At 45.5% G+C, this 16,319-nt stretch overlaps 1 long non-coding RNA gene across 1 annotated transcript; it reads right to left on the bottom strand.

Moving 5' to 3' along the window:
• Positions 1-2,576: 2,576 nt before the first annotated feature.
• On the bottom strand, positions 2,577-9,576 carry LOC119450868 (uncharacterized). The gene is made up of 3 exons (XR_005191536.2): positions 9,464-9,576; positions 9,300-9,392; positions 2,577-3,051 (listed from the first exon to the last, which is right to left on the bottom strand). It is a non-coding gene; the product is annotated as an uncharacterized LOC119450868 (long non-coding RNA).
• Between the last annotated feature and the right edge of the window lie 6,743 nt (positions 9,577-16,319).

Raw genomic sequence — 16,319 nt, 5'->3', positions numbered from 1 at the left:
GACAGGTGACAGCGCTCCAAATCCAGAGGAGTAAGCACAGTTTATCTCCCGTATACAAGCAGAAACTCATCCACACGCTTTGCATACCTGCTACCATAGAGGAGCCTAGCTTGTCTGCAGTAAAAAGGGCTACTTTATCTTGCAATCTAGGCATGTCCATGCCTCTGGTTCAATTTTTTTCGTCACAGATGGTTCTACAAGAAATCGAAATTATTGCAGAAGTATTTTAAAGTTGAGAATAAATAATTGCTGTTTTCATTGTCAGGCGCCACATGTGACTGGAACTTGCCGTGAAGAAAGTGGGCAATTACTGAAGTTCTTACTCTGAAGTTAACTTTGTTCGAAAGTGACAGCGATATTGCTGATCTTCTGAATTTTATCTCCGAATCCTCCTATAAAGAAGATATTTCAGACAATAAATGCAAGTTGATGTAAACAATCTGCTATGTTTGCCTCTACAAGGCCATTTTCAGCGCATTTATTTTGTACAAAAGGGCCGGTATGCAAATCACTCGCATTTGAATTTCCTCATGGATGTTGTGAAAGCATTGATTTCTGGTAACATTGACAAGAGAGGCCTGCCAAAAGGGGAAGACATTCTGACAATCTAGCTGCATGTCATCGCCAGTCTCTTCCCCTGGACGCTTTAGTGCCAGACGCCTACAAAGCACTTCTTCGTGTGCTCGTGCTCACACAATGGACAATGAGAGCAATGGAATAAAAAACGCCCCAAAAGTCGTGCAAAGACTTTGGAATGGCACTTGGTGTACTACTTTGTTAAAAATTGCTTTTGTCACTGAACTTGGCCAAAATAAAAATGATGTTTCGGGATCCATATGGATCCCTTGTTAGCAGATATTTCTGGCGGCGTCTCAAGCAGCACAAAAATGTCGCCAAAGGCCACACAGTTACAAATGCCCTCGGAGAGCATGTTGAGACGACGAGTCAGAAGATAAACTAGTACAACGCCCGCATCGTGGCCACAGAGAAGAAATGGACAATGAGGCTCCATCTCGAATCACTAATAATTCAAACAAGTAAAACAATCAATAGATCATCTAGCATTTTAATCCACATGTACTTCAGAACTTTGCATCATGCGCTCAATGCTACTTAAGAACCATCAAGAACGTTCTCAGCAGGCATTCCTTTATGAACAAGGGATTCCTGTGGATACCGAAACGCTATTTTATTTTTGTTTCGGCCATGGTCAATGACTTCCTCCATTTTTAACAATGATCTTACCTGACCAGACTATACCGTCAAACTAAACTACGGTGCAATACCTCGTTTTGAGATGTACCTTACTGAGGCCCCCCTGCATGAATAATTTTAATCCCAGATGGTAGTTAGGTGTAATTGTAGTCCCACCAGCTACAGAAGTCACGTTCACTTCTTTTTTTACGTCATTACCACTTGAAAAAAAAAAAATTCTGGCAGAGCAGTGAGACCAAATTTCTACACTACATATTTTTTGTGTATGCTCTCCAATAAGCATACCATTTTGAATATGCTTGTGGCATTTGTTTAGTATAGCGATTCCATCAATCGGTTTCTAAAATTAGGCACATTGGTAAAAATTGAGCCCAAGCTCTCGGGTCAGAATCGTTCACTTGCAGTAATCTGTGTCTACTGTCCGCTCAAAGAATAGGAGTGACGGATAGCAGTGTGGGCACTTCTGGCGACAAATAAAAAAAACTGCATAGGCTCACCAGTGTGATTGAGGCATCTTGTAAAAAATTACCAATGTCTGATGCACAAGATCTCAACATTCCTTGTTAATATGGCAATTTGAGTACTTGGCTTTAGTTCATGCTTGAACAGGTATAAAGCACTTTTGTAGTGTTCGTTTATTTTTTTTTGCACTTTTCACCCACTGCAACAGCCACACTCCTCCCTGACAGCAGTCTTTGAGGTCTTGAGTGACCAGAAAAAGGCTGCCCCCCTGAAGTGGTTGTATGTGAACACATTCTTCAGCTTGCATTCGGTGTTTCTGAACAGCTTTCAAAATTTTTTAAGTACAACTTATGTCCTGAAACAAATATTAAAGAAAGCATTGCATAACAAATTATATTAACTAAGTGCTGTGCAAAAAGCTATTCTGAGAAGCCTGTTTGCCAAATATGTATCCTTTTTGATTGTTGCATGAAATGTCCTGTACAGGTGCAAGGCACATTCCATTTTTTGCAGAACCCGAAATTCATGTGCTTGCCAACACAAAGTTAACTGCAGTGCCGTCATGACTCATAAATGTTATCAACCTTGTCAATTGCATTTGGTGGCTGAAGTGCACTTTGTGTACTTCAGTGCACTGAAAACAGAATGGTTTCATTCCTTAGAATTTTCAAACTTACATTCTGAATTAATGAGCTTGAATTGTCCAAACATTTCTGTGCTGTAATACAGCCCTGCATGTCTTTTTATATCAAGAATGTGTTCATATGTACGTCTAGAAGAAAAAAAAAACTACAATTTGCAGTGGTCAAATGCTTTTATTCTGAACACTGACGTTGCATGAAACATAGTACACATAAAGTCTAGCTGCAAGAAAGTTGCTTCCTAATTCAAAACTGGTGTTACTACAGCTAGTGGTATTTATGCTCGCCACCATTGCAAACTGGCAGATTATCACCCACGAGTACTGCTAATGGTATTTTTTCTGTATGGGAGAACTAATTACCTTGAAATAATTGCCATGTGTTATTTTTCCAAAGGGTGGCTGCAGTAAATTCAGCAGAATGTAATGGGTGAAGATAGCTGGGATCACATCAGCAAATGCCGACACGGGGGCACTCAACTAATGGGATATGCCCGACTGTTTCAAGCAGGCATGTGCACCGGATGTTGGGTTTCTTTTCCACACATGCATCATACAAGAGATTCACAGCCTTGCATCCAGTGAAAATGCTGATGAAATCATTAAATCCGTCACAACCCACTGCATATGCTGTCTGAGGTGCCTCACGTGGTTGACTATTCTGCTGTGCTGTTTCATTAAAAGCACTGGTCGTTACAGAGTGGGCATGGTATCCATTGGCTGTTCAGATGCACCTAAGTGGGTAAAAAAAAAAAACGGTTAAAGCCATATAACTTGCAGCTCATGCTGTGTGCATTCAATAGGGTGTACGCATGAATGACAGTGACCGGGCAAGCACGTCTTGTTGGTGCACTCTGTAGCGCGGACAAGAATGCGCATACTGTTGGAAGTGTGCACCAAATAAATGGTCTCATACACTGTCGTATGTTGCTGCAACCCTTCCAGAGTAAGAGAACGTAAGCTAAAGATGAAGTAGCAGAGTTCTGTCAGCATTTTCCAAGGTGTGCACGCGCATGCCCGATAAAACCAGGGAACTTTAGAACAGTGACAACACAATAGATTTCCCGTATCAACCTGCACAGAACCCGCGGTGGATCTTTACAAATTCAAGTTTTGTTCTCGGCCCTTTTTAGCGAGTATGTCAACCATCGGTCATTTGACTATGCCTATTTGTCTCGTGCAAGCGTGTCGGATCACGTTCATGCGCATTTTTCATTGTGGTTTTCCAAGCACAGATGTAGCACATTGTTTACATAAAATCTGCACTAGTATCAATTCTAGCTTGTGCGTGTCACTGCGTAGTCTTTAATTTGGAACCGCAGTATGCAAACAAGGCTCCACTTTACTGCATTTTCGTGTTGTAGGCCGCCCGTAAGAACTCTGCGATCTCCACGACCTCTTGCTTAGCAGCAGAACACCACATCCATGGAGCCACCATAGGGGGACACACAATTATATTTTGTCTAGTGGATTACTTCCCAAGCTCAAGGCATATTCAACTTCAATGGGCGGTTTGTATCGACCCAAAGTTACAGTTCATTATCAGCAGATAATTGAGCAAGCAGTTTAAATGAACAATTTCAAGGTGGAGCCAAATTCTACACATATGGCACATGCCTTATTGACTGAAGCATGGACAATGAGTGCAAGTTCTTCATTGTGCGTTTGCGCTTTCAAACAACGATGAACCTATACCAAGTGGCCCGGTTATGCACTTTCCAGCTATAGCTTGTGTTCGATAAGAATGGTGGCGGCACACATGTAGATAACCAACACAATGGCAGGCTTCTAAGATTAACTGCATGAAAACCTAGTCCATCATGAAATTTACTATGTTAGACTATTATTAGACTATGGCTAAAGTACTATCGACCAAAAAGTTTGCGGACTCTCAGAAAACGCTTAATACCCGAGCAGCCTTTAAAAGTAGCCAGTAAAACTGCACATCACAATGTTGTTCACGTATACCAGTAGAGGCAGGAAATGGGAATACCAGGCTGCGGAGATATTCAGCTTTTTGTCAGGTCCCTTGGTCCGTAAACTTTTTTGGTCGATAGTACATTGTGGTGTGTTCTCAAGGCCACTATTTTCGTTGTTTGAAGGTTTAGGCATATCAGAAATGGCCACAGTTATTTTCTATGCCTAACCTTTCAAACAATGCGTGAACCCTTACCAGCGGCTTTCTGTTCTAAGTTGCATTGTTTTGCTTGCATCTGGACTAAATCTGGTCCCACAGCCCTATGACCCTGCTAAGCACCAAAAATGATGCAAAATTAATACATGTAAGCCGATTACTCCATGGTGGCAACACTCAGGGATGCGCTTATGTTCTTGCTGTAAACGTAAGAGAGTTTTAGATTAAAGGACGGAAGCGGCACTGCACACCTGCGGACCTAACATGTGCTTGGTTCTTTGGGGTGGCTGACTTAGAAGAAATATTGCTGAAACATTGCAAACTGAGATGAAGCAAGCCAAGACACGCTTTCATAAAACAATCGACGCTGAACAGGCCGACACGATCCGATTTGATGACAGCATTTCACACTGCACGTTGACGTCATCTTACGAGAAATGAAGGCGACAAAATGCTGGTCATAATAAATTGGATCACAGTGCACTTCCACAGCAAACATCCTGTGCCAGAGGGCAAAATTTCTAGCCTTTGGGATTCGTTTGGCTCAGCTTTAATTACCACCTATGCATGTATACATTGTTTGCTTCTTCCTGTCAAAGATCTTTAGCATGAGTTAAGTTTCTTCTCCTTCAGGTCTTCCAGGCAGACGATTCTTCAGAAAGTCCTCGTAGTCGTCCGGTGACACTTTGCACTCAGGGAGGCCAACTTAGGAATACATCGGTTTATTGTAGGACAAAGTAGCATACATCGATGAGCGGCGGCTGATTATCGGCTCGCTCCTTCCCTCTTCATCTCTACACACTTTTTAAATACCCTTGTTTTAAGTCTCCTCGCTCACATTCTACCAATCAGTTCTTTTCGAAGAAGGCGGGATCATCAACAATACACGCTGTACCCGCCCCCATTTTCCAGTCCGGTTTTTGGAACACTCAGACCAACATCACTTAAACAAACGCCACATGGCCCTCTTGCTCGAAGTTCACATGCCTCAGTGCAGTTGCCCCGGTGCAATGGCATGCCCCGCGAACACATAAATCACCCCTCGAGCCACTAACCCTGGACATGCCGCAGAATCATACTCGAGCACGACATTGCCGCCAGGTTTCCCCTTACGTATGCTCGAAGGCGTAAACTGTCTCCCACACCGCAAAGGTAATGCCGCCACCCCCGGCAGTGCCTGTGTTTATGTTAGCCCCCAAGAATGCGCCTATATGCCGCTGAGTGATATGCGTGCGGTGAGGCGGCTGCTTCGCTTCTCGTTACGTACGCTTCTCCGTTAAATGTCCATATATCTTGGGCACCGCAGTGGAAGTGCGCTATCCCCAGCGGTCCCGGTCGCTGTTCTAAGAACCCAAACAACGTCGGCTGTGAAAGAATAAACAACCTGCGCGAGTGTCATGCATGTGGCCCCAGGGCTCCAACAAGGGTGACGTTCAATGCATGCAAGGCTGATTGTATCAGCCAACTTAACTGAATGTAAATAAACTATTTTCATGAAACAATTGTCTTTTTATTTGCAATTCTATGGTTAGCTTTATATATTAAAAAATGCTAAACCACCTTGACTACGTGCTCCGAGTGCGTGTGGCTTGCATTTGGGGACGCAAAGCTATAATGTTTTGCTTGGGCACTTAACCACAGACATACTAAGATTCTGATAGGGACTCCTGAATGCTTCGATAGCACAATCTAAAGCTCTCATTTATGTTACTGCATAATCTTATTTGTAATATGTACTATCACAATGGCATAACAGCAAAGCACATGGCTTTCGATACATGCTCCACACGCGCAGATAAGTTATGGTGCTTGCGGCTTTGGCACCACAGCGCTTGAAAAAGGCATCCTTCACAGGACACATTCGGGGAGTTATGCCTCCACCTACTCGATATACATGGGTCTAGCCCACGAGACCAACAAGGTGACAGTAGCAGGGTGGGCCATCATGCTAGCTGGGAGGACTTTGGTCCGAGGATGACTTGACGTGAATGGGTACAGGATTTGTAGCAACCTGGTCATGGATGGTGGTTCTGCAAGCCAGCATGTGGTGCTGCACCCAGTGTAACGCACCCCTGGGCAAGGTGCTCGGCGAATCTGTTTGGCAGGACACATGTATTGCAGCGGTGGTGAAATTGTCGAGAGTCTTCCTCGTATGCGGGGAGGTACTTGGATAGAATCCTAGTGCCACTGGGAACCTATTAGATTTTTATTGAGTAGAGATGTCCTCCGGCCTGGCGCTCAGTTGTTTGTAGGAGTTTTCATGTCGAAAGGGGCGCTATAGAGATTTGAAAGGTGCCCCTTGTCTCGCCACAACAATGGTGACCCAGACGAGCATTTGCCACTGCTGTGGGAGGCTGAGTAGCGCTGCCGCCTGGTACCCACCGGTAAAATAGGTATAACTGTGCGTCCGGTCAGGTGCTCAGCCATTACGGGATACTTTGAAAGGGGTGCTTCTTTCCAATCCAAGGGCATCCCCACCTAACAGCTGTATTAGGATGCCACACAGGAAACTGCTGCCATGGAAGCCGCCCAGACCCATTTTCTGTAATCCCTAGAGGGCCCCTTGCAAGATGAAAACTCGTAGAAGGTGCCGAGCACTGGGCCAGGGGACATCTATACCCATTAGAACTGGCGAGTTTCTGGCGGTGAACAGCGGATGATAAGAGTGGTATAGAATCGAACGGAAGGAATAATCTATATTATACTGGCCCAGGGGGGGTGGGGGTATTCTGGAAGAGTCCACCTAGTGGACTGTCCACTTCGGCTGTTGCCATTAGCGCCAGCTTCACGAGCGCGAAGGTGCCAGCCAGTATCCTTCGTGCTCATGAAGCTGGAGCCAATGGCGACAGCTGAAGTGGACAGTCCACTAGGTGGACTCTTACAGAATAACCCCCCTAGATCTCAGTTATTGTGAAGATATCAGCAACACGGATTTGTTATTAGAGACAGATTTGACTGTCAGGTTTTCCATTAGTTCCATTGCAGACACAAATGAAATGTGTCGTATATATCCTGAAACACTTATGATTGGAAATGTGTGGCAATTTTGAATAACATGTGCAAACTGTTTCAGGAAAAATGTGTGGGAAGGTAGACGGTTGGGTGTTCTTGCTAGGTGCCAGTATGTTGTTGTTTGTAGCGGATTCACATTCAAGGTTTTTCACAATGTCATGCACCAGGCACATTTTAAAATATATATGCTACGTCCATGCTAATTCCAAGTGAACTCGCGTTGCACCAGAGGTAACGAATATAAAGCAACGAACAAGATGGCCACGCCATTTAAGGTGTCAAAACATTGCTTAAATAAAAATGCGCTGAGATTTTCCTGCATTGTTTTGTTTTCCACAGCCCCAACACTACAAGATCTTGCATCTGAAATATGTTGGACTAATTGTGCGATAAACTAGGGCACATTATTCAACTTGTTTAAAAAATAATGAAGAAATTATGAGAAGTTGTTCACTTCCCATTTAAGATCAAAGAAGAGACAAGCAAGCATGCATTATTGAATTCGTCTTCATGTTGCCTTCACTCAATGCTATACACATCTGATTGGTTATACTGACAGACTGAGCCACAATTCTATAGCACTGACTTTTCGCGTTCATGTGTGGTCAGGGCCAGTATTTTGTAGCGATGCCTTTCCGGTAATAATGCCTTTTCGCATTTTGTCAGTGGTCAGAGCGACGGTCCGCTCGCGTTATCAGCGGGATCAGCCGGCCGTGAGCGGTGGATGATAAGACTATTATAGAATAAGTCATAAGGCATTGCTACAAAATCGCGGCCCTGAGCAACACGCTGTCACTCTGACCACTCACGAATGCAAAAAGCCATTAGTACTGGAAAAGTAATCGCTACAAAATTTTATCCCTGAACTGTAAATACTGCCACATGCCCGAGATCCTGCAGCACATTTTTGCAACATCTGTTACCAGTTGCGACAGCAGCAGATGGTGCCCTCTGTGCTCGCAAGCAACAAAGGCAAAGATTATCAGAAGCTGAAATTCTGGGTGCTTACCGTGACAGCATTGCAGCAAGAAATAGCTACGAGTGCTGTTCTAGACTATTTGCAGAACGCAGGACTATACTTGAGGTTTAGAGAGACCACTGCGTTATGTGATTATTGTGCACATATGATCTTTTTTTTCCTCAACAGCTTTAAAGACATTTTTTTCCCCCTTAGCAGAGTAGTGGGCAAGAACATACTAGTTCAGGCTCACCTCTGCTTTTCATTCCTACGAAACAAATTTTCCCTCTAGCTTGTCAGCTATGAGAACATGGTTATTTGGTAAAAATATCTGCACCCCTGTAGCAGCTGCTGTTCATGATCAATTTGGGTTCAAGATTATTACCTGTCGTCTTGTAACATTACATTTAATGTAAAGTGTTGCTGCATACATTTCTGGCTCGTAAGCCGCTGTGAAGCGGGCAGGTGTAGTAGAATATGAAAACTAATCGGCCAGTAATTTTTTTTTCAAGTGCACGTAAGATCGTATTTGAAGTAATTCAGATTTTACAAAGGACATATCTGCAGCTTTCTTTTTAATGTAATCAATGACCAGGGGAAACAGTAAATCATTCAATGCAGCGTGCATACATCAGCGGCGTATACACCTTCGCATTGTTTACGTGTTATGAAAGACACGAACTTGCGCTCACATCGAGATGTGCTAGCACTGACAAATTTGAAAAACATGTTAGCTCGCGACGATTGGGTGTTGCAGAAGATAACAATGCGAGGGCCATGAAGTCACGATCGCAGTCTCTACTTCAATCGCATGCCGCAAAAAAGGTATGGGTGGCATGCACGCGACGTAAATTTAAGCCATGGTTTTTCCAACTCACCATTGCGTCGGCATTTTCAGGGTCGAAGCAGCTTACGTATCTTGAAAGTGAAATGGCAGGGCTCACGTCGCGCTACAGCTGAAGGAGCAAGGCCTAAAATTTAAAAAGAAAAATGAATATGCATCGCCGCTTTATGTCACAAGTTGCAGTTTAGGCAGACGTACCTTGAGATCGCAGTCCTTTGTGGGTTGGCGGTAATGCGGTCGACGACGTTCTCACCGCGAATTCTTGTATGCGGCCGCTCCCGCGCAACGTGCATGCTTGTCTTGGGCTAGCGGATGCTTCTATGCACACAGGGACTGGGGACATGGCAGGCATGGCCGAGGAATCATTCCCTACCTACTTTCACGCCTACCTAGGGGCAGGGAGTACCTCGCTGACCCCACGTGATATCCGGTTTCGACCCAAACCGGGTACAGCCGCGCTGCGGCGATACGCTTCTGAAAATGCTCCGCGCTGGATCGTACCGGAAGTCTGCGCACCCACGTCACAAAAATCGACTTCCGCTCTGCATGTTTCCATGGCCACCAAAATCGCCGTCCCCAGCAAGCGGAAGTGACGTATCCTCTCCTATTTCCGCCCGAATCCGCGCCTCGGCAGCGGTACAGTGGCTAGAATAGGGAAGTGTGACGAAGGCCCCGCCGCTCGCGTGCGCGTTTCAGATGCAGCCGCAAGGCGGCGCTGACGCTTGTATTCACGTCGCCCGACCAGGCCCGACGATCGACTAGCCGGATAAGCGCCCCGATTCGCGATGCGAATTTCCTTTTCTTTACCTCAAATGGCACATCTTGCTCAGCCACTCATGTTCACGAAGATCGCAGCAACATTATAGCGACATATACGCCCTATAAATTCGCGTACAACATGTCATTTGATTGCGAGATCTAGGCCGTCTTGGCATGTTTACCTCGGAGGCCGCGCGAACACGCCTCGAGTTTTGCTTCACTGCGGTCTTATTTTACGCGCCAAATTACTGTCTATAAACGCACGCTTGAACGAAAACAACTGTTCTTGCTTGCAAAGATGAATTGAGTCCGAGTTGTTCGTTAAAGAAAGATGCAATCGGATTTCACTTAAATATATGTAACTGCCCTTAATTGGCATGCACCGAGGACGCGTGACCTCCGACGAGCACTGTCAGCGCCCGCAACAAGAGTTTACTTACGCTGTACTGCGCACAGCAGTAATCCATGCTTGTCGGCTGTCTGTTTCGTGCATTCTGTTGCGAGTCGGTGGAATTTCACTGCTGGCATCAACCCTTTCGTGTGTACATTGCTGGTTTGGGATTCCACAACACAACAGCAACTACCAGCCTTTCGTAATTGCTGGTTTGGGATTCAGCAACACAACAGTAACTACCAGCCTTCCGTAGGGGCGCAATCGCAAACGAGAGACGTTTTGCGCTGCAGACTATGGCTACGTTCACATTTGCGAAGCGGCAAGCGGGTGGAGAGGCCAAAGCGGCCGGAAAATCTTTTCCGCGCATGTCCAAGTTCACATTTGCTTTGCTACCACCGTGGCCGCGCTGCCGCTTTCGTCCACATCCATCTAGTCTGCGTACGTTTGTCGGCGTGGTAGCGCTAATTATCGCATTATTTCGAGCGGTATGTTCATTCACTGACCCAGCCGTCATCAAAAGTGATCATCTTGCGCAATTTCGCGTGTCATCTGCGACCTTCGGTAAGTTCCTCGTTGGCGTTCTGTAATTCTCCTCACACGGGCGCGGTAGCGCTGTGTCACAGGTTGCTGCCTATAGGCGTGATTATATTTCTTTAATAGCTTTTATTTACAAGTTGTAATAACATTTCATCATTTCGTATTATTTTCGGCGCCTCCAGCACACGAAAGCGGCAACGGGAACACCAAAGCTAAAACCCGGGCTGGCCCTTGTGTTGAGGCTCGCCGAAGCCTGCGCGTCCTACGTGAGACCTACGTTCCCAATCTATCGTCGCAACGAGAAAAGCACCCCGCGACTTCTGCAACATACCGTGCACGTGCGAGGAGAATTATGGAGCGCCAACGAGGAATCTGCCTAACTATTGTCTTCCATGGAAGTGGAAGAAGAAATGGCTTTTATACTTCTACATACTTGTTTTTTCTAGAAATGGAAAATTAATACACGGAAGACAAGAAAACCTCTGAAACGGCAGTGGTGGGTTCGCCTGGCTTTGCAAAAGTGTAAGAAGTTGGGTCACGCCAAGGCTTCGTTGCCGCACCTCCTGTCGCGCGACGTTGAATACTATCGCGAGTATTGCTGACAGTACGTTTGAGTGCCACTCTTGTCGTAGAGCAAGGGGTGGTTCTTGATCGCGTCGATCAGCATTACAGCCTACACTTTTGGTGCCATGTTCAATGTTACGACCGGAAGTTTACATGCTAGTGTAGCTTCCGGTCGAGCAGAACGACTTTCCACCGCGTTTCCTCTTCGCTATGGCGAAAAAATCGGTCCGAGACTAATTTGGCTCGCCGCCTGTTTTTGTGCCTGTTTTGCCGCCTAGGCGGGCGGACTTTTGCAAGATTTTGCCGCTTCCGACAGCTTCGAGACCAACTTCCTACGCGAACGCGGCCTAACCGGCACCTGAAGGGAAGCGGCGGAAATGTATACCGGAAATTTCGACCACCTGGGGACTTTAACGTGCACCTAAATCTAAGTAAACGGGCCTCGAGCATTTTCGCCTTCATCTAAAATGCGGCTGCCGCATTTGTTGCTTCATTTGTTGCTTCATTTGTTACGCATTTGTTGCGCATTTGTTGTTTCAGAATGCAGCCGCCACATTCGCTCCCAGAACCTCACAGAGTGTCAAGGCCTTGACAAACACCGTGACAGTTTTTTTCCATATGCAGACATGATTCGCTGTAAATGACCAACCCAAACGGAAGCGCCCAGGAATGAAAGTGTGAGAGTAGCACCGGTTTCTTGAAATATGTCAGCGCGAAGCGACGAGAGCAAAGGGTGGGTTAGTGGGGGGGGGGGGGGGGGGTGCAAAACATTTCGGGGGGGGTTTGAACCCCCCCAACCCCCCCCCCCCCTTGGCTACGCCACTGCATCCCTACAACAATTAGCTGAATGGAGCACAGTTAACTCGCTAAAACTGAATACTACAAAGACTAAAGCTATCCTTTTCACCCCGCCACAACGGCATATCAATGAAGAGTTTAGAATACAGCTTGGAACTGATAGTATAGAACTCGCGTCAAATGTTAAAACCTTGGGAGTTGTTTTTAGCGATCATCTGACTTGGAATGATCACGTAGACCTTATCGCTACACGTTTAGCTAAAGCTTGCGGAGTGCTCTGCAGACTACGATATATTTTACCGCGCAACATAAAACAAATGATTTATAATACCCTATTTTCCCCTCACTTAACCTATTGTCACTTAGTATGGGGTAATACTACAAAAGCCAATCTACAGAAGTTGACTGTGCTCCAGAAGAGAGCAGTTCGCCATATAGCAAATGTCCAGTATGATGCCCATACTCGAGAGCTGTTTACCACCCTTAAAATTTGCCCCCTGAAACATTTTTACAATCTTAACCTTGCTCTAAAATGCCAAAAATATTTCCGATGTAACAATCGTACATTTTTGCAGTTATGTAATCTTACTGCGCCCATAGTTATCTCGTACAACATTAGAGAAAAAGCAAAATGGCTGTTGCCTTTTTCACGTACCACATGTAGGTTCAGTAGATTATCACATTGCGTACCAAGCTTGCTCAATAAAATTCAAAGAGATGGCATTGACATAGAAAAAACTTCAAGGAGTGCAATAATGCAATATGTTATGGAACACCTGCTTTCGAAACAATAACATGTGTTTTTTGGTAGCATGACTGATTGCCTGTGGTGTGCTTGTTTTTGAACCTTTTGAGTTTTCTTCTTTACATTTTTGTAATCTTGCGTAGTTATGAGGTTTGCATATAATAAAATCACCCTTTACTACGTATACGACAATCCTTGTAATGCATATCAAACCTGCACTTAATTATAAAAAGAGTTGATGTATTTTTTATTATAGTAAATTTTGTATTTTTGCTGCTTTCTTCGTGCAAAATTATCACGTTGTTTCTATTTTGCTGCGAGGGAATGCCTTTTGCTACCACTATGTGCGTATTTCGTAACTGACATAATTGTTTTATGTATATTTTTCTTTGCACTCTAATATTCTGGTCTTGTATTTACTTTAGTTATACCAAATTGGTATACATACAAACGAAAACTTGTGTACTTATGTGATGTATTTATATGTGTTTCTGTTTTTGGCTGTCAAGGATAGGGGCAAGAACCTTGTCAAGGTGCTACTTAGCAGCTTTTTGTTCTTGTCCTCGCATTTGTTATGTGCAGATGCTGTAATGAATGCCAAATAAAAATTGATTGATTGAACTAGAGTGGATGTATTTTAGCCTTTGTCGCAACAGACCTTACAGAAGGCAGACGAAGAAATTTATTTATTTATTTATTTATTTGTACATACTGCAGCCCTATAACAGGGCTATTGCAGGAGTGGGTTAATACAGGGGTGAACAAAAAATAAGTGAAACTGAACAAAGAATCTTACAACATTAGCAAATTCAAATATTAGTAGAACACGTAAAGCACTGGAAAATTATTTTCTTCAATACAGAAAGCAGCGAAACACTGAAATGCATACACAAAGCATAAATCAAACGTAACTCAAGCAGTTACACACGCTGCTTTTCATAAAGAGCACTTTCGAATTCGCTTATCGGGAGTGAGCGAAGACAGCCAGGTAAGGAATTTCATACTTCTATAGTGCGGGGAAAGAAGCTGTACTTGAAAGTATTTGTACGGGCATAGAAAGGGAAAAGATTCAGCTCGTGGAAGTTACGTGTAGAAGACGGTTTGGCGAAAGATGCTGAAAGAAATGCTGAAAGTAAATCATATTCCCTGGTATTACGTGCCAGAAGCACAATCTAATTATAAAGCAGGGCGTAGTGGGAGGCTCAAGACTAATTTTTACCACCTCTACCGTCGCGAGCGTTTCCACTTTCCGCCCCCCTCAGAAGGCGGCCTCCGCGGCCAGGATTGAGCCCACAACCTCGAGCTTACCAGCAACAGGCTGTAGCCACTGGGTCACCACAGTGGGTCACGAATAAATGCACTTGACGGGCAAATTTCACGAGGAGTTGCTACAGTTAAGGTTACCTCTACATATTTGTAAACCTAGTTTACTATTCGCTGGCACCTGATGGACATTCGTTACGGCCGATGGCGAAAAATAATTACGACTATACACGGCGGCTGGTACGCAGGGACCTAGACGAAATCCGGCAGCAATGTCCAGACTTGGTCCGTACCGAAGAATACCAGGAGGCTGTGGAAGAAGCCCTGCAGCGGGGTCCCTGCCGTTGCCAGCCCGGTCCGCTGGTGCTACGGGCCACCCTGACACCAGGTGAGAAATGGTGGCGGAAGACATGTGTTTCATTCACCGAGCTCCGATTCTCTGGCTAAGCAACCAGTTAATATCATCCAGTATAGTGTGACCTTGCTGCAAGAGCGGAGAACAGAAGTGCGAAAAGCCATTGTTAAAAATTAATCTTTTTATTGTCCAGCAAATCGAGTAACGCTCAAAACACGATAGCGGCAAGCAGAGTCGTTGGTTGCGGAAATCTGGTCTATCTCATCCTACATTCCACGTAATCGCCGGTGTTCGCCTATGCTTGAGAATGGACGCCACCATTCGCGTCACGCGTGCAATCCGATCAAATAAAACTCGCTGTGGAATCGAGAACATTCTGAAAATTTCGGATACGTTTAGGCCCATCTTGCGCCGAGCGATAACTTTTTAGCAGGGGTTAGACGGTGAAAAATTGTCTCCAAAAAAACAACAAAAGGGACAAGAAATTATGCATGTTAATATGAATGGATAAGTCGATTTATAATCTTGAAGAAAACTGTAAATGAAGAGACGTGCTGCACACGAACGGTATGACTGGCGTAAGGCATCACCGTAGCTGTGACCCCGTGGTTAGGTATCCGCCTCGGCTGCGGAAGGTTCTGGGTTCAAAAATACGCTGCCGTCGGTTAGCCACCGGTTATTGAAATGTTCACAGGCATCTCCCTGCCCGGTGCTCGGCTTTTTCGGGGGCAATCATTGCGGGAAAAGAGCCTGCGCTGCACCTGAATACCCTGAAAACCTGGTGACCCAAAGTGACGTGAAAGATGCTCATTCAAGAGCAGGATACACTCAGTGTCACATGCCCGCTGACCCAAGTTGGCGCCAAATAGGTTCGCTGAAGTCCAGCACACACCTAATGTCACATACTCAGTCACCCCATTTAGCGTGGAAGAGGTTCATTAAAGAGCAGACCGCACCTAGTGTCACACGCCCATTCACCCAAGCTGTCGGGAAAGATGCTCATTGAAAACGAGTACACACGCGGTGTCACGTACGCAAGAGCAGCACGCACCCAGTGCCACATATCCAGGGACCCAAGTTGACGTGAAAAACGTTCTTGCGGAACCAACCTCACGATGAATGTCGACGATCAAGCGATTAGCACTGAACCAATGTAGCGACACACCGTATTGCCATCGCCGAAACGCATCGTGTGTGAGGGACGTATGTGCAGCAGGGCTCCTCACTCGCGCTTCTCTTTGGACATGCTGCGCCATCTAGATGCGCGGCTGCCAAGTCCGCGCGTGGTGAATACATTTTCAATTGAGAATGCCTGAATATACAGGGTGTTTTAACAGCGAACCTGTTTAAGCCAGCCGTAAGACGTGAGCGTTTCACGAAAAGCCAGCCGCGCCGTAGTCATGGCAACCAGCGACGCCGCAGCTGCTTGCCAAAGCGTTGCCTAGCAACCGCCTCGCGGAGCGTCGCGCGCTATGCTCGGGAGAGAGAAAGAGGAAATGAGAGTGAGAGAGAGCGAAACAAATTCTAGCAGCACCCACGAGGGAACGGGAAGGTGCTGCCGACGCCAACCGTGCTTCTCCGTTTCCCCGCATTAGCGCCGAACGCTCGCGGAGTCCGTGACTGCAGCAGGCGCCTCTGG

Source organism: Dermacentor silvarum, chromosome 4, assembly GCF_013339745.2.
Source record: "Dermacentor silvarum isolate Dsil-2018 chromosome 4, BIME_Dsil_1.4, whole genome shotgun sequence".
Classification (NCBI taxonomy): Eukaryota; Metazoa; Arthropoda; class Arachnida; order Ixodida; family Ixodidae; genus Dermacentor; species Dermacentor silvarum.
This window is presented reverse-complemented; position numbering and strand designations above follow the sequence as displayed.